The following is a 22,160-nucleotide window of genomic DNA, read 5'->3' on the forward strand; positions in this document are numbered from 1 at the left end:
TCTCTGGTTTTAAGTGAAGTTCCTTGATCCACTTAGATTTGACCTTAGTACAAGGAGATAAGTATGGATCGATTCGCATTCTTCTACATGATAACAACCAGTTGTGCCAGCACCAATTGTTGAAAATGCTGTCTTTCTTCCACTGGATGGTTTTAGTTCCCTTGTCGAAGATCAAATGACCATAGGTGTGTGGGTTCATTTCTGGGTCTTCAATTCTATTCCATTGGTCTACTTGTCTGTCTCTATACCAGTACCATGCAGTTTTTATCACAATTGCTCTGTAGTAAAGCTTTAGGTCAGGCATGGTGATTCCACCAGAGGTTCTTTTATCCTTGAGAAGAGTTTTTGCTATCCTAGGTTTATTGTTATTCCAGATGAATTTGCAAATTGCTCCTTCTAATTCGTTGAAGAATTGAGTTGGAATTTTGATGGGGATTGCATTGAATCTGTAGATTGCTTTTGGCAAGATAGCCATTTTTACAATGTTGATCCTGCCAATCCATGAGCATGGGAGATCCTTCCATCTTCTGAGATCTTCTTTAATTTCTTTCTTCAGAGACTTGAAGTTTTTATCATACAGATCTTTCACTTCCTTAGTTAGAGTCACGCCGAGATATTTAATATTATTTGTGACTATTGAGAAGGGTGTTGTTTCCCTAATTTCTTTCTCAGCCTGTTTATTCTTTGTATAGAGAAAGGCCATTGACTTGTTTGAGTTTATTTTATATCCAGCTACTTCACTGAAGCTGTTTATCAGGTTTAGGAGTTCTCTGGTGGAATTTTTGGGGTCACTTATATATACTATCATATCATCTGCAAAAAGTGATATTTTGACTTCCTCTTTTCCAATTTGTATCCCCTTGATCTCCTTTTGTTGTCGAATTGCTCTGGCTAATACTTCAAGTACTATGTTGAAAAGGTAGGGAGAAAGTGGGCAGCCTTGTCTAGTCCCTGATTTTAGTGGGATTGCTTCCAGCTTCTCTCCATTTAGTTTGATGTTGGCTACTGGTTTGCTGTAGATTGCTTTTATCATGTTTAGGTATGGGCCTTGAATTCCCGATCTTTCCAGAACTTTTATCATGAATGGGTTTTGGATCTTGTCAAATGCTTTTTCTGCATCTAACGAGATGATCATGTGGTTTTTGTCTTTGAGTTTGTTTATATAATGGATTACATTGATGGATTTTCGTATATTAAACCATCCCTGCATCCCTGGAATAAAACCTACTTGGTCAGGATGGATGATTGCTTTAATGTGTTTTTGGATTCGGTTAGCGAGAATTTTATTGAGGATTTTTGCATCGATATTCATAAGAGAAATTGGTCTGAAGTTCTCTATCTTTGTTGGATCTTTCTGTGGTTTAGGTATCAGAGTAATAGTGGCTTCATAAAATGAGTTGGGTAGAGTACCTTCTACTTCTATCTTGTGAAAAAGTTTGTGCAGAACTGGAATTAGATCTTCTTTGAAGGTCTGATAGAACTCTGCACTAAACCCGTCTGGTTCTGGGCTTTTTTTGGCTGGGAGACTATTTATAACTGCTTCTATTTCTTTAGGGGATATGGGACTGTTTATAAGGTCAACTTGATCCTGATTCAACTTTGGTACCTGGTATCTGTCCAGAAATTTGTCCATTTCGTCCAGGTTTTCCAGTTTTGTTGAGTATAGCCTTTTGTAGAAGGATCTGATGGTGTTTTGGATTTCTTCAGGATCTGTTGTTATGTCTCCCTTTTCAGTTCTGATTTTGTTAATTAGGATTTTGTCCCTGTGCCCTCTAGTGAGTCTAGCTAAGGGTTTATCTATCTTGTTGATTTTCTCAAAGAACCAACTCCTCATTTGGTTAATTCTTTGAATAGTTCTTCTTGTTTCCACTTGGTTGATTTCACCCCTGAGTTTGATTATTTCCTGCCATCTACTCCTCTTGGGTGAATTTGCTTCCTTTTTTTTCTAGAGCTTTTAGATGTGTTGTCAAGCTGCTAGTATGTGCTCTCTCCCGTTTCTTCTTGGAGGCACTCAGAGCTATGAGTTTCCCTCTTAGAAATGCTTTCATTGTGTCCCAAAGGTTTGGGTACGTTGTGGCTTCATTTTCATTAAACTCTAAAAAGTCTTTAATTTCTTTCTTTATTCCTTCCTTGACCAAGGTATCATTGAGAAGAGTGTTGTTCAGTTTCCACGTGAGTGTTGGCTTTCTATTATTTTTTTTGTTATTGAAGATCAGCCTTAGTGCATGGTGATCTGATAGGATACATGGGACAATTTCAATATTTTTGAATCTGTTGAGGCCTGTTTTGTGACCTATTATGTGGTCAATTTTGGAGAAGGTACCATGAGGTGCTGAGAAGAAGGTATATCCTTTTGTTTTAGGATAAAATGTTCTGTAGATATCTGTCAGATCCATTTGTTTCATCACTTCTGTTAGTTTCAGTGTGTCCCTGTTTAGTTTCTGTTTCCATGATCTGTCCATTGGTGAAAGTGGTGTGTTGAAGTCTCCCACTATTATTGTGTGAGGTGCAATGTGTGCTTTGAGCTTTACTAAAGTTTCTTTAATGAATGTGGCTGCCCTTGTATTTGGAGCATAGATATTCAGAATTGAGAGTTCCTCTTGGAGGATTTTACCTTTGATGAGAACGAAGTGCCCATCCTTGTCTTTTTTGATGACTTTGGGTTCGAAGTCAATCTTATCAGATATTAGGATGGCTACTCCAGTTTGTTTCTTCATACCATTTGCTTGGAAAATTGTTTTCCAGCCTTTCATTCTGAGGTAGTGTCTATCTTTTTCTCTGAGATGTGTTTCCTGTAAGCAGCAAAATGTTGGGTCTTGTTTGTGTAGCCAGTTTGTTAGTCTATGTCTTTTTATTGGGGAGTTGAGACCATTGATGTTAAGAGATATTAAGGAAAAGTAATTGTTGCTTCCTGTTATTTTTGTTGTTAAAGTTGGCATTCTGTTCTTGTGGCTGTCTTCTTTTAGGTTTGTTGAGGGATTACCTTCCTGTTTTTTCTAGGGCGTTGTTCCCGTTCTTGTATTGGTTTTTTTCTGTTATTATCCTTTCAAGGGCTGGATTCGTGGAGAGATAATGTGTGAATTTGGTTTTGTCGTGGAATACTTTGGTTTCTCCATCTATGGTAATTGAGAGTTTGGCTGGGTATAGTAGCCTGGGCTGGAATTTGTGTTCTCTTAGTGTCTGTATAACATTTGTCCAGGCTCTTCTGGCTTTCATAGTCTCTGGTGAAAAATCTGGTGTAATTCTGATAGGCTTGCCTTTATATGTTACTTGACCTTTTTCCCTTACTGCTTTTAGTATTCTATCTTTATTTAGTGCATTTGTTGTTCTGATTATTATGTGTCGGGAGGAATTTCTTTTCTGGTCCAGTCTATTTGGAGTTCTGTAGGCTTCTTGTATGTTCATAGGCATCTCTTTCTTTAGATTTGGAAAGTTTTCTTCAATAATTTTGTTGAAGATGTTTGCTGGTCCTTTGAGTTGAAAATCTTCATTCTCATCCACTCCTATTATCCGTAGGTTTGGTCTTCTCATTGTGTCCTGGATTTCCTGGATATTTTGAGTTAGGATCTTTTTGCATTTTCCATTTTCTTTGATTGTTGTGCCGATGTTCTCTATGGAATCTTCTGCACCTGAGATTCTCTCTTCCATCTCTTGTATTCTGTTGCTGATGCTCAAATCTATGGTTCCATGTTGGGAGCCGCCCTCACATTTGCCATTATAAGATGGCGCTGACAGCTGTGTTCTAAGTGGTAAACATAATCTGCACACGTGCAGGGGCAGTTTTCCCTCCATGTGTTCTGCCTTTCTCGTGATGACAACTGAGCCGATGGGCTGCAGCCAATCAGGGAGTAATACGTCCTAGGCGGAGGATAATTCTCCTTAAAAGGGACGGGGTTTTGCCATTCTTTCTCTTGCTTTCTTGTTCTTGTTCTTTTTCTTGCTTTCTTGCTCTCTCTTGCTCTTGCTCTGGCTCTTGCTCTCTTGCTCCTGAAGATGTAAGCAATAAAGCTTTTGCCGCAGAAGATTCCGGTTTGTTGCGTTCTTCCTGGCCGGTCGCGCGAATGCGTGTAAGAGTTCCAGATTTCTTTCCTAGGGTTTCTATCTCCAGTGTTGCCTCACTTTGAGTTTTCTTTATTGTGTCTACTTCCCTTTTTAGGTCTAGTATGGTTTTGTTCATTTCCATCACCTGTGTGTATGTTTTTTCCTCTTTTTCTGTAAGGACTTCTACCTGTTTGATTGTGTTTTTCTGTTTTTCTCTAAGGACTTGTAACTCTTTAGCAGTGTTCTCCTGTATTTCTTTAAGTGATTTATTAAAGTCCTTCTTGATGTCCTTTACCATCATCATGAGATATGCTTTTAAATCTAGGTCTAGGTTTTCAGGTGTGTTGGGGTGTCCTGGACTGGACGAAGTGGGAGTGCTGGGTTCTGATGATGGTGAGTGGTCTTGGTTCCTGTTAGTAAGATTCCTACGTTTACCTTTCGCCATCTGGTAATCTCTGGAGTTAGTAGTTATAGTTGACTCTGTTTAGAGATTGTTCTTCTGGTGATTCTGTTACCGTCTCTCAGAAGACCTGGGAGACAGATTCTCTCCTCTGAGTTTCAGTGCTCAGAGCACTCTCTGCTGGCAAGCTCTCTTACAGGGAAGGTGCGCAGATATCTTGTTTTTGGACCTCCTCCTGGTCGAAGAAGAAGGCCCAAAACAGGGCCTTTCTCAGAAGCTGTGTTGCTTTGGCAGTTCCCAGAAGCTGTCAGCTTCTGTGGTGCAGATTCTCACCTGTGCAGACTAAATTCCTAATTTCCAGGGAGTCCCGGAATCAAGATGGCGACCGCTGCTGCTGAGGCTGAGGCTGCCTCCCAAGCCAGGAGGACACCTGTCCTCTGGTCCGGACGGTGGCCGGCTGTCTGCGGCCCGCCAAGGGTGCTGCCTCAGCAGCTCTGTGCTTCCGCCTGTCCCAGAAGCTGTCCGGTTCTCTGGCGCACCCTCTCACCTGTTCAGGCTAATTTCCTAAGTTCTGCTGAGTCCCGGAACCAAGATGGCGACCGCTGCTGCTGAGGCTGAGGCCGCCTCCCAAGCCAGGCGGACACCTGTCCTCTGGTCCGGACGGTGGCCGGCTGTCTGCGGCCCGCCAAGGGTGCTGCCTCAGCAGCTCTGTGCTTCCGCCTGTCCCAGAAGCTGTCCGGTTCTCTGGCGCACCCTCTCACCTGTTCAGGCTAATTTCCTAAGTTCTGCTGAGTCCCGGAACCAAGATGGCGACCGCTGCTGCTGAGGCTGAGGCAGCTCTGTATTTATTATGCACCTTCCAGTTATCCCTGCTTCAAGTTGAGAATTCTGATCCTGTGTCGAGGCTGGACCCTGACAAGTAATCCCAGTTAAACTCCTGGCTCACTAAGTTGGACTTTTGTGGTGTCCGTATTTTGTGTGTCATGGGTTCCCTCTCTAGCACGAGTAAACATGTTGTGGCTCCTTCCCTAGGAAAAGTTCTACTGCAATATAATTAACATCAGAACAGTGACACAACAGAAAGTTCTGGAGGAGTGAGTGCATGGCCCTAGCTATGAGTAGCAAGGTACACAGCTGGGCAGCCACCGAGGAATTTCCAGTGGAGTTGTCCTTTCCTGTATAGTGTGTGTTAATATTCCTTTGTGCCATGACAACAGTCACATGTTATGGATAGTGAGACATAATACTAAGGCTAAGCATTCAGGATTAAGAGTGTCTATGGGAGGATCCCAGAATGGCAGCCTCATCTAATATGTAGAGCTTACTTTCCAGTGCCAGTGATTGACCCTGTCTCACACATTAAGGTGGCTATCACCAGAGGAACAGAGCCTTAAGCTTCTCTGGACCCTGCACACACACATATACTCTGACACACACAACGACACAAGTATATATGTATACGCATGCAGACACTTGTCTTAATAACTTGAAATATTAGCATGGTATATATTAAATTAAACAATAGATACTAATTACTTGTGAATAAGTTTTAATTGGGAAAAACTTTTTAATGAAAAATAATTACATAACTTCCTCCCTCTCCCCCTTTCTCCGTCCAAGCCCTCTCATATCCACCCTCATTCCCTCTCAAAGTTGTGCTCATTTTTCTTTAATTATACACATATGTGTGTATGCATGTGTGCACATATATGCATATAAATATAATGATACAATTTTCTGACTCCATTTAATGATGCTTGTATGTATATGATAGGAATAATTTTTAAACAGCTAACATACTAAAATTTAAGTGATTTAGCAAAAGTTTACTTGTTTATTAGTATGTATATGATGTGTGTTTGAAGGGTGTGTGTGTGTATATAGTGTCTGTGTGTGTGTGTGTGTGTGTGTGTGTTCATGTCTATAAATGTAGGCCAATGCGCACGCCATGGCTTATTGGAGTTAGAGGACAGCCTTCAGTTCTAGTCCTTGCTTTGTACTTTGTTTAAGACAGTTTCTTTGTCGTTTGTTTGTCAGTGTGTATACTAAGTAGGCCGTGAGTTCTGGGATATCTCCTATTCCGGCTCCCATCTCACCTTAGGAGCACTGGCATTACAGGTGAGTGAGACTGTATTTGGCTCTATATGAGTTCTTGAGACTCAAATTCAGCTTCTCATGTTATATAAATTCTACATATACTAAGCCACCTTCCCACATACCAAGCAAAAAAAATTATATACTTTGACATGTTGCTTGTATATATTTTTTAAAAATATAAATATATTTGGTTCCGATAGTAATAATAATTCCCTTTTGCCAGTCAAAAATTTTGGTATAAGAAGGGGCATAAAGTGCATAAAGTGACATAGGAATCATTAAAATAGAAAATGTAAAATCCAATGTGAGTCTTCAGTGCCTCAGAATGGTGATTCTGACTGTACAGTTCGTGAGCTGGGTTGACTGTGGGTCTGGTTCGTTTCAGACTGTGATTTTTTTTTTATTTATAAGCCTTTTTAATGACCAAGTTTATAGAAAAAAAAGTATTTCAAAAAAATAAAGAACACACGTTTAAACTTTATTAAATGGCGTCAGTAGAACACTGGCCAACAATACCAGAAGTTACTGTGCAGGAACTAAAATCAAAAGTGAGTAAAGTAATCTGCTGCAGAGAACTGCACTTCATCAAGGAAGCTACGAAAGATAGAGATCTGCAGAGGGAAGGAAGGAAACGTTATTCCAAATAAAATGAAATGACTGGATATTCCAAAAGAGGCACAGGACAAAAAGCTCAGGGTTGGACAGTGTGGTACTTTGAGATTGGCCCCCATAGGCTCATATATTTGAATGCTTGGTCCTTAGTTGGTGGAACTGTTTGAGAAGGATTAGGAGGTGTGGCCTTGTTGGAGGAGGTGTGTCACTGGTGGTGCACTTCCAGGTCCCAAAAGCCCATGCAAGACCCAGGCTTTCTTCTCTCCTTTTTCCTACCCCACCTCCTCTCTTTTTCCAACTTGCAGATAATATGTAAGCTCTCAACTACTGTTCCAGCATCATGCCTGTCTATCACCATGCTCCCCACCGTGATGATAGTAGACGAATCCTCTGAAACTATAAGGGAATCCCCTCTCTCTTGTAAGCTGCTTTGGTTACAGTGTCCCTTCACAGGAATAGAACAATAGCTAAGACACAGCCATGAAAACATTGGAGGAAGTAGAAGCTCTTAGGGGGAATTTGGTGTGATAGGCTGGTAAAACTATTTCTAGGTTTTCTTAGACATTGAACACTGAGACTGAGACCATGCTGTTGTGGAACTCGGGTTCATTCCCCTTGCTTCAGATGATAGACAACTTCTCCCTGGAGCTGTAGTCCTGGCATTGACCTGTAACTCTCTAGGTAGACCAGGCTGGTCTTGAACTCACAGATATCTGCCTGCCTCTGCCTTCCGAATGCTGAGATTAAAGCCATGTGTCACCATGCCCAGCTAAGTTTTTATTGTTTTTCTTACTGAGTATGTGATATGGTGTAGAAGGGGTGCCATGTGTGTCAAGTACATCCGTGCATGTCAGAGGACACTTTATAGAGTTGCTTCTCTACTTCTGCCTTTGACAGGATACCCAGAAATTGAACTCAGGCTGTGAGCAAGTGCTTTGCAAGTTAAGCTGTCTCTTTGGCCCCTGATGATGAGGCCAATAGTGTTCTTATTCATCCTTTCAAAACTAAACCAAAGTAACTAACAGAGAAACCATGGTGTTGAGACATTAAGAACTTCCAAAGCTTTATAGAAGTCTTCAGGACCAGTGCCTCCCAAGCTTTGCAGACATTGTCAGCACTATATCTCTGCGACATTAAAGACCTTCCCAAGCCGTGTGGACACCTTCAACACCGATGATGGAACACCTCTTTGAGAATGTAGGTTTTTCACTCTTTGACGTTGTAATAGGAAGACCGAGGTGTATGTCCCTGTAGCTGTAGACAGTTTAGCAACCAGAGGATTCTTATGTATGTCGAGAACTTACTAAAGATGCTAGGGAAATCTATTCTGTGGTAAAAATAATTTCTTTACAGTGGCGAGGATAGTGTTACCCTCCCCAGCTCAAGCAAGTCTGTGGTTTCATGAAAAAGGTATCTCCATAATAATACCTTATGGCCCCGTTGGAAAGGTCTTTTCCAGGTACTTCCTGTTAAGTCTTATGTTGCCAAATTAGAGGGAATTGACACCTACATCCATATTTCTCATTTAAAAAGAAAAAGAAAAGAAGACTGATCTACTTGAATGGCCCAACCCCCACCCTTCCCCCCCACCCAACCCCCCGCCCCCCATCACTGGCTTTATCTGACCAAATCCATGAGCTCCAGGGTCAGTGAGAGATCCTGTCTCAAAAAGTAATCTGAATAGCAATGGAGGGAGACAGCATATTCCAATCTCTTTCTCCTACCCTGCTGCCCGTAGACATGCCCATACAGATACTACATTCATATCTCTGGCCTGATGAATATTTTCCAACTGCCACCTAGCCTGCTGCCAGCACTTGTGGGAATTTATCCCAGAGCCTAGTCCTTTCTTTCTGACTGATATCAGCAATGGCTTAATCAACTCTTTTATTCAAACATCACAAAGTATAACAAGTTGGGTTTTCAACCCTCAAAAACAGAGGTACCAGGGTTATGAGTTCAAAGCTGGCCTGGGCTACAAAACAAACACCCGTGTAGAAAAAAAAAAAAATCAAAGACAAAACAACAACAACTACAAAAACAGTTTGGTTTTAGAGTTGATTGTTTTTTTTTTTTTTTTTTTTTTTTTTGAGAATCCAGGAATAAATTAAATAACTAGCTTAGAGTTGAAGCAGATGTGGTACCTATCTCTACCCCTCAAAGGGGTCATGTGAGGTCAACACTTCTACAGCAAAATACAAGTTAGCAAGACAAAAACAAAACAAATGTATTTGATCACACCCTCAGAGAGATAACCTCTGGACTCAGAAGAAGTCTATGTTTATGTCTGAAGTCAATGAAAAACAGACTTCAAGTGGAAATGACACTGGGTGAAAGGTGTGGCCTGCAAGGCTCAGGGCTTCAGAGTCTCCTTGGCACATGTGCTGGGCAGAGATCACTAGAGTGAGTCTTCTGAAGGAGGGAGTGGAGGGGAGGGTGACTTTCTAGTGTGAAACAGTGTGTGTGTGTGTGTGTGTGTGTGTGTGTGTGTGTGTGTGTGTGTGTTTGTGTGTGTTCTCTGTGATCCATTTTGGGAGAAGGAGACAGGAAACAGGATAGGGGTGTCAGGACAAGGGGTGTCAGAAAGACTTTTTCTCTAAGGCCTTTCAATGTTGTCTGCCCAAAGTTCTCAGTGTGTCATGGCTCCTTTCTGTAGGGTTCTGTCAGGACCTGAGCCCTGACAGAATCTGTCACCTGTGATGGCTGAAGAGACTTTTGTAGAAATTAGAATTTATCCTATCCCTGGTCATTCACAATTTGACTTTCATCTTTCTTATAAATGAGAGAAGAGGTAGAAGCAGTTGTTGTTTACAATTGCTTTGCCTTGTTCCTTGGCCATCAACCCAATAAAAATAATCTTTTTCCTTCTTTTGGTCTTTTTGCCATCTTTTCTCTTAAGGTCTCAATTGTCATTTTAGATTCTGCACCAGAAGGAGACAGGAGCTTAAAAAACAAGTCAGCCAACTGTCTTGGGAGTGAGTGCAAGCTTACTTTCTAAACTGAGCTGGGGGAGAGCTCCCAAGCTTGCTCGAGTCTTCCTTGGAATTGCAAATTGCATTAGAGAAGCTGCCCAGAATGCTGGAGCTGCAGAAGGAAAGGCAGGCGATCCCATTTCCCTATTCATAGAAGAGGAGATCTGGCCAGGGCTGTGCCGGAAGCCACAGGAGCAGCTGTACTCACAGATTGCTGCCTTCCAACTTGGGCTATGAAACTTACCAGCTGGGTGACCCTCGTGATACGCTTCACCCCTCTGTCATCGATCTCCTCTCGTGACATGGAATATCTGCTGCAGGGCCTTCCTCACGTGGAAGGAATGAAGTTATATCTGTAGGCTATAACTAGAAAATATAGCTACATTGCAGTTTGCAAGTTGGTGGTCTCCTGTTTTCTTGATGGCTGTCTATGGTGTTTTGAATAAGAACGGCCCCCATAGGCTGGTATATTTGAATAGCTTTTAATTTGTTTTGTTTTTCAGCGACAAGGTTATGCTCATGTATTTACAATTGTAAACAACAACTGCTTTTAACTCACTGAGCTACCTCCCCTCTCATTTATAGAGAAAAATAAAAGTCAAATTATGGATGCCCAGAGATAGGATGAACGTTAATTTCTACAAAGCCTCTTCAGCAACTGGTTTCCAGCTGATGGGCTGTTAGGAAGGATTAGGAGATGTGGCCTTCTAGGGGGAGGTATGTCACTGAGAGTGGGCTTTGGGGTTTCAAAAGTCCATGCTAGGTCCAGTCTTGCTCTCTCCGTACGCCTCCTGCTTGTGGATGAGGATGTGAGATCTCAGCCACTCCTCCAGTACTACCGACTGGATGCTGTCCTTTATATGTTGCCTTGGTCATGGTGTCTCTTCACAGCAAGGAATAGTAACTAAGACAGCGTCTAATGACGAAATCACATCACATTTCCTTTCATTTACATCCATTTTTAATCGCAAAGTAGTATCAGACAATACTTTTTATACAACGGGTTAGGTGTTTTGTTGATTGGAGGAGGTTGGCTTTGCAGACAGGGAAGGGCTGAAGAAAACAGAAACAAAAAACAAAAAGTAGATTGGTTGTTTCAGACTCACATTCCTTATAAACGTTAAAGCAGAGAAGGCACCACCTTTCGGGGTGAAAGCTAACTTCCTCTTTGAAAATTCGCTTCCTTTCACTCTTGTACCTGGTTTCATAGAAGGTTGGATAAACAATTGCATTAGGCTGTCAGATCTAGAACAGGGGCTTGGTCTAAACCAATAAATAGCCACACTCACAAATCTTTTTCAGCAAATGTTTTTCTAAAACTCACTTAAACATCAAGCAATATTTGTTCTTGTTTTTGTTTATTTGTGTTTTTGTATTGTTTTGAAAATCTATGTATATGTGTGGTGTGTGTGTGTGTACTCATTTGTATGTGTGTATAGGTGGACCTACATGCCCAGGCGTGTAGAGGCCAGAAGCTGATGTTGAGTGGCTTCCTAGACCTCTCTCCACCATCATATACTGAAGGGTTTCTCACTGCACCAGCTGGCTCTGGGATACTGTCTCCACCTCCAGAAGCCAGGATTCACAAGCAGGCTGTCACATTCGCCCAGCTTTCTATGTGGGTCTTGAGAACCTGAATCCCAGAGCCTTCACACATGCTAGGCAAGAGCTTTGCCCCAGCCCCAGCCCCAGCCCCAGCCCCAGCCCCAGCCCCAGCCCCAGCCCCAGCCCCAGCCCCAGCCCCAGCTTCTACTTTTAGAGTGGATTTTACTTGTCATAATGAAATCACTACTTAGTCCGGTCATATTTTTAGTTTAAAAAAAAAAATAAGACTAGATTTCACTTAGAAGTCAACTTTTCCACTTTCTCGGCTCCCTCTACCACAGGCCCACACCCCCACATGTGAGACTGAGGGGCAACTCTTGCCTTGGGTGAGCTCCTGCTTTCCTGACTACTCTGGCACCCACTGTTCCCATGCGGTAACAGGGCTTGCCCAGTGCAGCAAATAGAGCCGTTAACTGCCATGAAGGCGCGAAGGGCAGCATCTCCCAGGATCTGCGACATCCTTCCTTCATACTGGAGTTGAGTCCTATAAATTAGACTCTCTGATAATATTGGACTTCCTTGTTTCCTGAAATTCTGCAGCCTTTGGTGCTAGCAGGACTTCGATAAAGGACCAGCCTTCCCAATATGATTTCATAAGATTCAGAGCGATCCCTTGTTTATCTGTGGAAGCGCCAGGCACAGACCCTCCCTTCCAGTTCTCTCTCTGGTGAATTGTTAGTTCAGCTGTTTCCTGCTTTCTCTCCCAAACAAGGATCTAGTTGAGCTGACCGACACAGACTTCCCCTGAACTGACTGACATAGACTTCCCAGGGACAACTCAATACCAGCTGTCGGGTCACTTTACTGACTCCTCACCCGAAAGGTTTAAAGGGAGGCCCCCTGATGAGAGACTTTGACCTTCATGCCAGGCAAACTTCCCCTCCCACAATAGTCTGAACACAACCTGTTTCCTTTACTCACTTGCCCGCCCTCCATTTCACCCCACCCCCACCCCACCCCCACCCCCACCCCCACTGCCTCTTCAACTCTGTTCTGAAATTTGTCTAGGTCTTTGCCCAGAGTGTGACCCTGTCATCTCAGATGCCATGTGCCACAGCACCGGGAAGAGAACGGGGCTGAATGTTAACAAGAAAGTGGAAGGAAGCTCTGTCTGAAGAGAAACAGGAGGCCAGCACCAGCTGCACACCTGGGATCCCAGCCCTCGGGGAGCTGGAGGGACAAGCAGATGTGACATTCAAGGTCAGCTTGGACTACCTGAGATAATTTAGCTCATAAACAAAACCACGCAAACAAAAGAAAGCCACGTGGAGGCAGGAGGCTCCCCTAAGAAGCAGGATTTATGCATATCTCCTGCTCTGCTTGGCCTGGGAGCTTTCCCCACTTTGCCTACAGGCATCCAGATAATGAGTTTGTGTTCCTTGTGTTAAGAGGCACATCAGCTCCCTATCAGACTGGCCTTCCCGGTGCTCTACTGAGCACAGAAGCACTTATTGTTATCTCTCACCAATCTTGTACCCCTTGTAGACTTGCCATTCCTTTCCAACTTCAATAAGTTTCTCCTTAAATAACCTTGTCTAATTAAGTTCTCCTCCCCAACACCCCGCATAAGTCCCAATCTGTCTTACAGCCCTTCAGTCCTAAGACTCCAATAAAGTTCTTTGTTCTTTACTGACTCACTGTTTAAGTTGATTGACAAATTCTCCTTAGTTTAGGATAGTGTGAGAGAGAGGTCCCAAGGAGTCAGGGACAGAAAACTGGAAGCAAATTTGGAGATATTCGAAAGAAAGTTGTTACAATGGACAACAGTCATCTAAATGTCCTTTGCCCTTGCTTAAAAATTTGCCTCAAGGCAGCATCTCTACATTTTTTGGCCCCCACCAGGGCTGCCTGTTACAGCCTCAGTTTCTTCATCTGGGCTGTGTCCTCCACACCTCTTACCTATAGAAAACACAGCCCTGACCTGCTTAAAATATTCTAGATTAAGATCACATTTTGATTAACTGTTCAGTTAAACGGTGTAAGTTGAACAATCTTGTCAAACTATCACAGAACCAGACAAAACCACTGCAGGGAGTGGCATGGAGTCATGTCACCAAGGCACCAAGGCAACGCCACGCCCTTTCTATCCATGCAGCCTTAGAAAAATGCATTTTCCACTAAAGTCAGATGTTCCACGTGACTTACTGAGTCAGCTTGCTGAAAGTGAGAACGCTCTATTTTATAAGTTTCACATAGTGGGTATCTACTCTCCAAGATGGGAGTCCGTAAAATAAAATCTTTAAAAACCTGGCTGTGACTGAGTTCTTTGTCATCATCGTCATCGTTTGAAAATGATTTGAAAAATGATTATAGATTAGATGAACCAAGTTGAGGAGGACAGGAAATTATTATGATTACAGAAACATTTTCTGCATTTGACGTGAACATTTTGTGCGTTTGCTAGCCAGTGCGGTAAATAGTCCCGCCATGCTCATGAGACCAAAAGTAACTTCAAAAGAGCACCCTGTTTTTCATCCAGGCTGTCTTTCATAGAACAAAAGCCTGGTGGATCTCTAAGGAGTCCGTGGTAGGGAGTGGGAAAACTGACGCACTGTTAGGAGAACACAGACTGGGAAACACTTGGGTACCTCTCAAGAAGACTGGAAAGACTGGGTTTTAAAACAAGATTTTCCCTTTTGAATTATGTGTATGGATGTGTGACTGTGTGTGGACCTGACTTCTGTGCCATTGAGGCCAGCAGGGGGTGTCTGATGATACCCTGAAGCTGGAGCTCCAAGTGGCTGTGAATGCTGGGCCCCAAACCTAGGTCGTCTGCAAGAGTAGTACTGGGCCTCACCTGCTGAGCCATTGCTCTAGCTCCCACCACCCCAGACTAACTAAGGGAGAGCGAGTATTGAACACTAAACCTAACAGTAGGTGTTAGCCACGGCCACGCCATTTTGTAAAGCGTTTCCATTTTGATTGGGTTGTGACAATTCCTCAACGTACAGTAATTTGATTAATAAGTTCCAAAGTGTACTGGCTAGTTTTGTGTCAACTTGACACAGCTGGAGTTATCACAGAGAAAGGAGCTTCAGTTGAGGAAATGCCTCCATGAGATCCAACTATAAGGCATTTTCTCAATTAGTGATCAAGGGGGAAAGGCCCCTTGTGGGTGGGACCATCTCTGGGCTGGTGGTCTTGGGTTCTATAAGAGAGCAGACTGAGCAAGCCAGGTGAGGCAAGCCAGTAAAGAACATCCCTCCATGGCCTCTGCATCAGCTCTTGCTTCCTGACCTGCTTGAGTTCCAGTCCTGACTTCCTTGGTGATGAACAGCAGTATGGAAGTATAAGCCGAATAAACCCTTTCCTCCCCAACTTGCTTCTTGGTCATGATGTTTGTGCAGGAATAGAAACCCTGACTAAGACACAAAGTAACTTATTTCTCTGGAATCTGGCCCTCCCACATTCAACAGTTGATTCAGCAACAGCCTGGCTGCAGGCACATACTACGGGCAACTCGTCAACCAAGTAGCATCAAATCCCCCTGCTTACCCTGAAATCTGTAAGAAGGAACCGCCATTCTGCCACATAGCCCTGAACTCTCCTCAGAAGCCCAGCCTTCCTGCAGTCTATTTGTCTGTCTGTCTGTCTGTGATGTAAATAACTCTCCTAATAAACTTCTTGCCCAAAAGAATAATCTGACTCAGAGCCCCCCTGCACCCCAAATATGAAAATTTTCAGTAGAAACATACAGGCATGGCTGGACCAGTGCTAAGACTCTGATAACGGCAGGACTTAACTGACTAAGATTACATGCTCCAGTTGTGGATCAACATTACAGAGCGGAAAGGAGCATGAACCACAACCCTGTGTGAGCAGATCCAGAGCTGAGAAAACCAAGTGTAAGAAAATAGAAGGGTATCAGAAAAGGAAGGAAAGAATGTCTAAACTATCATTGGCCCTGGACTAGCCTTGTTTGAGTGGCAGGGCTGATAACCTTGGAATTCACCAATCTGAGTGTTGATATCTTTCTCCCCGGCCAAGGATGGCTGGGTGACATAGAGCTTGTGGACTTCTAGGCTTTGGCCTGCCTGGCTGGCTTCCAGAGTAAACTTCAGGAATAATATCTTATTCCAAATAAACAGTCCATAGCTGCCAGTCATGAGTCCTTGGCTCCTGTTTACGATGACTGTGCACTTACTGCACAACAGAACGAGTGTGAGAACAGGAAAAACAGATAAGTCACTTAATCCTCAGGACATGCTATGCAGTTACTTCGAAGATCTGCAAACTGAGGTGATATGAATGTCTCAGGGTCACATAGCTAGTAGGAGGCAACACTGGACTTGAACGCTGGCATTCTGGTTTCAGCCAGCTGCAGGGAGACCAGGAAAAGAGGTTTCAGTCTTCCCAGCTTGAGTTTAGAGGCAAGTAAGGAAAAGTGGGAGCTGTTGACTGAGTCACCTACATGCCTGCCAAATCTCACTGGCCAGTTTCCTCTGCTGGCAACTGTTCTCCTCTGCCTCCCAGGCTTATGTGTAAGTCCTACAAGTCTCCTGTGTCACATGCGCTGATTTGTGTGCGCTATATCACACACCAAACCCATGGTTGCACTTTGCTTTGGATTTCATTGAAGTCTTCACAATCCTGCATGTCACTTGAGAATGGCAGACGCTGTTACAGAAAGTGACAGATGATGAAAGACGGCCCAAGTATGTGATTGATAGTTGGTATTGATTCTAGTGTGCCTGGGAGGCATGTAATGATTTAAACAAATGGACAGCGTGGGGGTGTATTTCTATAAAAGATACAGTTGTACATCTCATAATAGCATTGAGGTCAATTGTGGATAGAATATGCCATTGTGATCTCGTGTAGTTATGACAGAGCTGAAAATTCACACCTGGTAACACCTGTCAGAACATTGTAGTGTTTATATTTCCTACAGATAAGTCTGGCACATACCAATGATGACAAATGACCAAGTTGACAGTATTGGACTTACATCATTATTTTAGAGTATACTCCTGTTCATTCAAAGAGTTCGTTGTAGATACCTTGAGCTGTTCCTTCCAGTGGATTTTCCAGAAGAAGGCCATGTTATCACAGCAATGATATCTCTATGTGTGCCGTTGCGTAATTTAAAAACACTGAGCTGACCAGGCAGGTTCTTGCCATCAACTCTGACCACCTGATTTTGATCCCTGAGACCCACATAAGAGAAGGGGAAAACCAACTCCCATGTTAGAAGAGAACAGAAGGATATAAAGGATTGGAAGGAGCACCTATCTAACTGCTCACAACTATCTGTAATTCTAGTCCCAGGGAGTCCAATGCCTTCTTCTGGACACTGCAGGCACCACATATGTAGTACACAAACATACATGCAGACAAAACATCCATATGCATACAATTTAAAGAATAAGACATATAAAAGTTGTCATGTGCACACCATGACAATCACACGTGCACATACACACAAACACACACAGAGGAGTAGATAAGTTTATTTATACATAAGAGTTCATTTTAAATATATTATAATTAAATTACAAATAAGAGTAAATCAGTAAAATATTATGATTGAACTTAAAAATGGCAGTTGCTACTTTAAAAGGCAAGAAACATTTTTCTTCTTAGAAGATGATTCATCAAGCTGAGTGAGGTGGTCCATGCTTCTAATCCCTACACAGGAATGAAGAGGCACGAAGATCACAACTTTGAGGCCAACTTGGGCTGTAACCTGAGTCTGACAGGAGGAGGAGTTCTAAAGCAGTTCTGAGTCACCCAGGCTTTTTCTACTCCAAATAGGAATGGGAACACCAAGAGTTGTTGTTCTTGTGATAAGCCACTCTCAGACCTGGCTTCCTACACAGGCAAACAGACCATCCCTAGTTCATCTCTGATTTGAACTAGTGCCCCCAACCCAAGCCCCAGAGCACAACAGTTTACTTTGAAAGAGACTGAAGCAGGTAACTGAAGTGACTTTAATACTCTTATAGATTTGGGAGTTGTCTGTGAGGCTGCCAAGGAGTCAAGGGTGCCCACGAGCCACACCTCGTTCCCCCGGGCAACCTGATTACTCTACACCTGGCACAGGTACTCTTGGCACATGTCGTAAGTGAAGCATTCATAAAATTTAAGTTAAACAGTAAGAGACATCAAAGTTGTCCTCTGACACGTCACATGTCCCGCTTCACATGAATTACCTCACTTAGTCCTCTATAGCAGCTGTATATGGAGATGCCAAGATGCCTTGTCTACTGATGAGAAATGGGCACAGAAGGTTTCATCTCATGGATTTAAACCGAATCATGGCCATTGAATAAGGGAACTAGTATTCTAGGCCTGGCATCCTGACTGCAGGCAGATGTTGTTAACTAGCTCTCTTCTTTACGCTGATCCTCTGGAGTTGACAGTTGCTCAGTTAAAATGCCACTCTTTTTTTGTTTTTGTTTTTTGTTTTGTTTTCTGTTTTTTATTTATTTGTTTGTTTGTTGTCTAATATGATGCAGAATTATGTATGTTGGCCTCAGCATTACTATGATAACCCTGATGAGGAGACGTAAATTCTGACGCTCTGAACATCTGTGAGCATCACTTGTTCTTTGTGCTAGTGAGGGGAAAGGAGCTAGCAAGGGAAGGAAAGAGCATGTCCCACCAAGGCCTGCAGAGCCTAGATGCTGTGTAAGGTCTGGCTCTGCGCAGGAACCGTATGTGGGTTATTTGTCAGTCCTGACTATGGGCCTCATGGAAGAAGTTGCCCTGGTAGGCTTCAGTCATGCTTATCCAGCCCAAGAGCCTCCTGTCTTAGGGGGTTCAGGAGGGTGGAGCAGGGACATCTCTTTCACCTTGTCAACCAGCAGTGATGATCCCATGGGAGACAAGAAGACAGTTTGGTTCAATATGACTCAGTAGCTGGTGTTGGTTCAAACTTCAGGATTCTGACCTGAGTTGTTTGTTTGTTTTTAATTTTCTCAATGAGGATGGTGGTGGTGGTGATGACGATGATGATATTAATTTACTTTACATCCCAATCTATGCTGCCCCATCCTCTCCTTCCATTCCCTCCCTCTCACCTCACTTCCTCCCCATCCACTCCACCTCCCCTTCTCCAAAGACAAGGGAAGGCCTTTCATGAATATCAACCAGCCTTGGTATACCAAGTTGCATAAGACTAGGCACATCTTCTGTTATTGAGGCTAAACATGACATCCTAGATAGGAGAAAGGAATCCAAAGGCAGGCAGTATAGTCAGAGATAGCCCCTGCTCCCACTTTAGGAATCCCACATGAAGACCAAGCTGCACAACTGTTACATATGTGCAGAGGGCCTAGGTGTATCCCACACATGCTCTCTGGATGACAAATCAGTCTCTATGAGCCCATATGGGCCCAGGTTAGTTGATGCTGTAGGTTTTCTTGTGGTATCCTTGACCCCTCTGCCTCCTTCCCTCTCTTCCACAGAATTCCCCAAGTTCCATTTAATGTCTGGCTGTGGGTGTCTGCATCTGTTTCCATCTGTTACTTGATGAAGTCTCTCTGATGACATTTATGCTAGGTTTCTGTCTGCAAGTAAAGCAGATCTCAAAGCTCCCTTTGGTGGAATGGGTCTCAACCTGGGCCAGTCATTGGTTGCCCCTTTCCTCAAATTCTGCTTCATCTTTTATCCCTGCACATCTGTAGACAGGACAAATTGTGCGTTTAAGGTTTTGTGGCTGGATTTGTGTCCCAATCCCTCCATTGGACGTCTTGCTTGGTTATAGGAAATGGCCAACTCAGGCTCCATATCTCCCATTGCTAGGAGTCTTAGCTAGGGTCACCTTTGTAGATTCCTGGGAGTTTTCATTGTCCTCAATTTCTAGTTCACTCCAGAGATGCCTACTCCTTAATCCAGTTGTATCTCCTCCAGTCTCTTTAAACCTCATCCCTCCTGTTCCCATCCCAACCCTCCCCAACACAGTTCCCTTCCTCCACCCTCCCAGATTGTCTAATCTATTTCCCCTTCTCAGTGAGTGTCAAGATCACCCCCACCCTCCCCCAACCCCCGCCTTGGGTCTGTCTTCCTCGTTACTTATCTTCTTTGGTTCTGTAGTTTGTAGCATGGCTATCCTGTACTTCATGGCTAATATCCACTTATCAGTGAGTACATACCATGTATGTCCTTTTGGGTTTGGGTTACTTCATTTAGGATGGTGTTTGTTTGTTTGTTTGTTTGTTCTATTTGCCTGCAAATTGCACGGTGTCATTGTTTTTAATGGCCGAGTAATACTCCATTGTTTAAATGCACCACATTTTCTGTATCCATTCTTCAGTTGAGGGGCATCTGGGTTGTTTCCAGTTTCTGACTATTACAAACAAAGCTGCTATGAACATAGTTGGCCAAGTGCCTTGAGGTATGGTGGATCTTCTTTTGAGTATAGCCCAGAAGTGGTATAGCTAGGTTTTAAGGTAGAAATATTCCCAATTTTCTGAGAAACCACCATTTACTTTGACATTGGCTATTGACTTGCTGCATATTGCATTTATTGTGATTAAGGGATGCTTTGCATCTTTGATGTCTCCAAGACTGATCATGAGGGAATGTTGGATTTTGACAAAGGCTGATGATGTGGGGATTTTGTTCTTTCAGTTTGTTTATATGATGAATTACATTGAAGGATTTTCATATGATACCTGCATGTCTGGGATGAAGCTTACTTGATCATGAAAGATTATCGTTTTGATATGTTCTTGCAAAAAAAATTTTTGAATATTTTTTCACCAGTATTCATAAGGGAGATATTTATCCGAAGTTCTCTCTTTTTGTTGGGTCTTTGTGTGGGTTAGGTATCAGGGTGACTGTGGCCTCGTAAAATGAAATTGGTAGTGTTTGTTCTGTTTCTATTTTCTGGAATAGTTTGAGTCGCAGAAGTTTTTGCAATAAGACCTAATGATTCATTGTATTTCCTTTGTTTCTGTTCTTACGTCCCCCTTTTCATTTTTTTTTAATATAAACTTGGATATTCTCTCTCTGCCTTTTTAGTTAGCTTGGCTAAGGTTTTATCTATCATGTTGATTTTCTTAAAGAGCCAACTCTTTGTTTCATTGATTCTTTGTATTGCTCTCTTTGTTTTTATTTTATTGATTTCAGCCCGGAGTTTGATTCTTTCTTGACATCTACTCTTGGGTATGCTTCCTTCTTTTTGTTCTATAGCTTTCACATGTGCTGTTACGTTGCCAAGTATGAACTCTCACTAATTTCTTTGGGAAGGCACTTAGAGTTATCAACTTTCCTCTTAGCACTGCTTTCATTGTGTCCCATAAGTTTGGGTATGTTGTACATTTATTTCACTGAATTCTAGGAAGAATCCAGCTTTACTCCATGGTGGTTTGATAAAATACAGTGGGTTATTTCAATTTTCTTGTATCTGTTGAGACTCGCTTTGTGAGTAAGTATATGGTCAATTTTAGAGAAGATTCCATTAAGTGCTGAGAAGAAGGTATATTCTTTTGTGCTTGAGTGAAGTGTTCTGTCGATATCTGTTAGGTCCATTTGAATCATATTTTTTGTTAGTTCCATTATTTCTCAGTTTAGTTTCTATTTGGATGATCTGTCCATTGGTGAGGGTGTTAAAGTCTCCCACTATTAATGTGTAGGTTTCTGTAAGTGATTTAAGCTTTAATAATGTTTCTTTTGCAAATGTGCGTGCCCTTGCATTTGGAGACTAGATATTCAGAACTGAGACATCATCTTGATGAACTCTTTTCTTTGAAGAGTGTAAAGTGTCCTTCTACATTTCTTTCAATTAATTTTTGTTGGAAGTGTATCTTATTAGAACACCATGAATTAAAGCTGGATTTTAACAACAACAGAAACAACAGAACACTTACAAACTCCTGGAAACTGAACAACTTTCTGCTCATTGAAAACTGGGTCAAGGAAGAAAAAAAGAAAGAAACTGGAGACTTCTTAGAATTCAATGAATATGAATGTACAGCATACTCAAACTTATGGGACACAATGAACGCAGTGCTAAGTGTCTTCATAAAGAAATTAGTGAGAGTTCATACTAGTGACTTAACAGCACACATGAAAGCTATAGAACAAAAAGGTGAGTGGGCATACCCAATCAAACTCAGGCCTGAAATCAATAAAATAAAAACGAAGAGAATAATACAAAGAATCAATGAATCAAAGAGTTGGTTCTGTAAGAAATTAACATGATAGATAAAACCTTAGCCAAACTAACTAAAAAGCAGAGAGAAAATATCCAAATTAAAAAAATCAGAAATGACTTTCACAAAATTGTAAAACCTAAACAAAAATAGACAATTTCCTTGATAGCTACCACTTACCAAAGCTAAATCAAGATCAGGCAAACAATCTAAATGACCTAGAACTACTTAGGGAATAGAAGCAGTCATTAAAAGTCTCCCTCTCAAAAACAAACAAGCAAACAAACAAATAAACAAGGTCAGATGGTTTTTGTGCAAAATTTTACCAGACCT

General features: G+C 42.4%; 1 long non-coding RNA gene across 1 annotated transcript; it reads left to right on the top strand.

The window, feature by feature from the left end:
- Positions 1–12,181: 12,181 nt before the first annotated feature.
- On the top strand, positions 12,182–13,360 carry Gm35584 (predicted gene, 35584). Its single transcript, NR_153374.1, has 2 exons — positions 12,182–12,203; positions 12,736–13,360. It is a non-coding gene; the product is annotated as a predicted gene, 35584 (long non-coding RNA).
- Positions 13,361–22,160: the final 8,800 nt, after the last annotated feature.

Source organism: Mus musculus, chromosome 3, assembly GCF_000001635.26.
Source record: "Mus musculus strain C57BL/6J chromosome 3, GRCm38.p6 C57BL/6J".
Taxonomy (NCBI): Eukaryota; Metazoa; Chordata; class Mammalia; order Rodentia; family Muridae; genus Mus; species Mus musculus.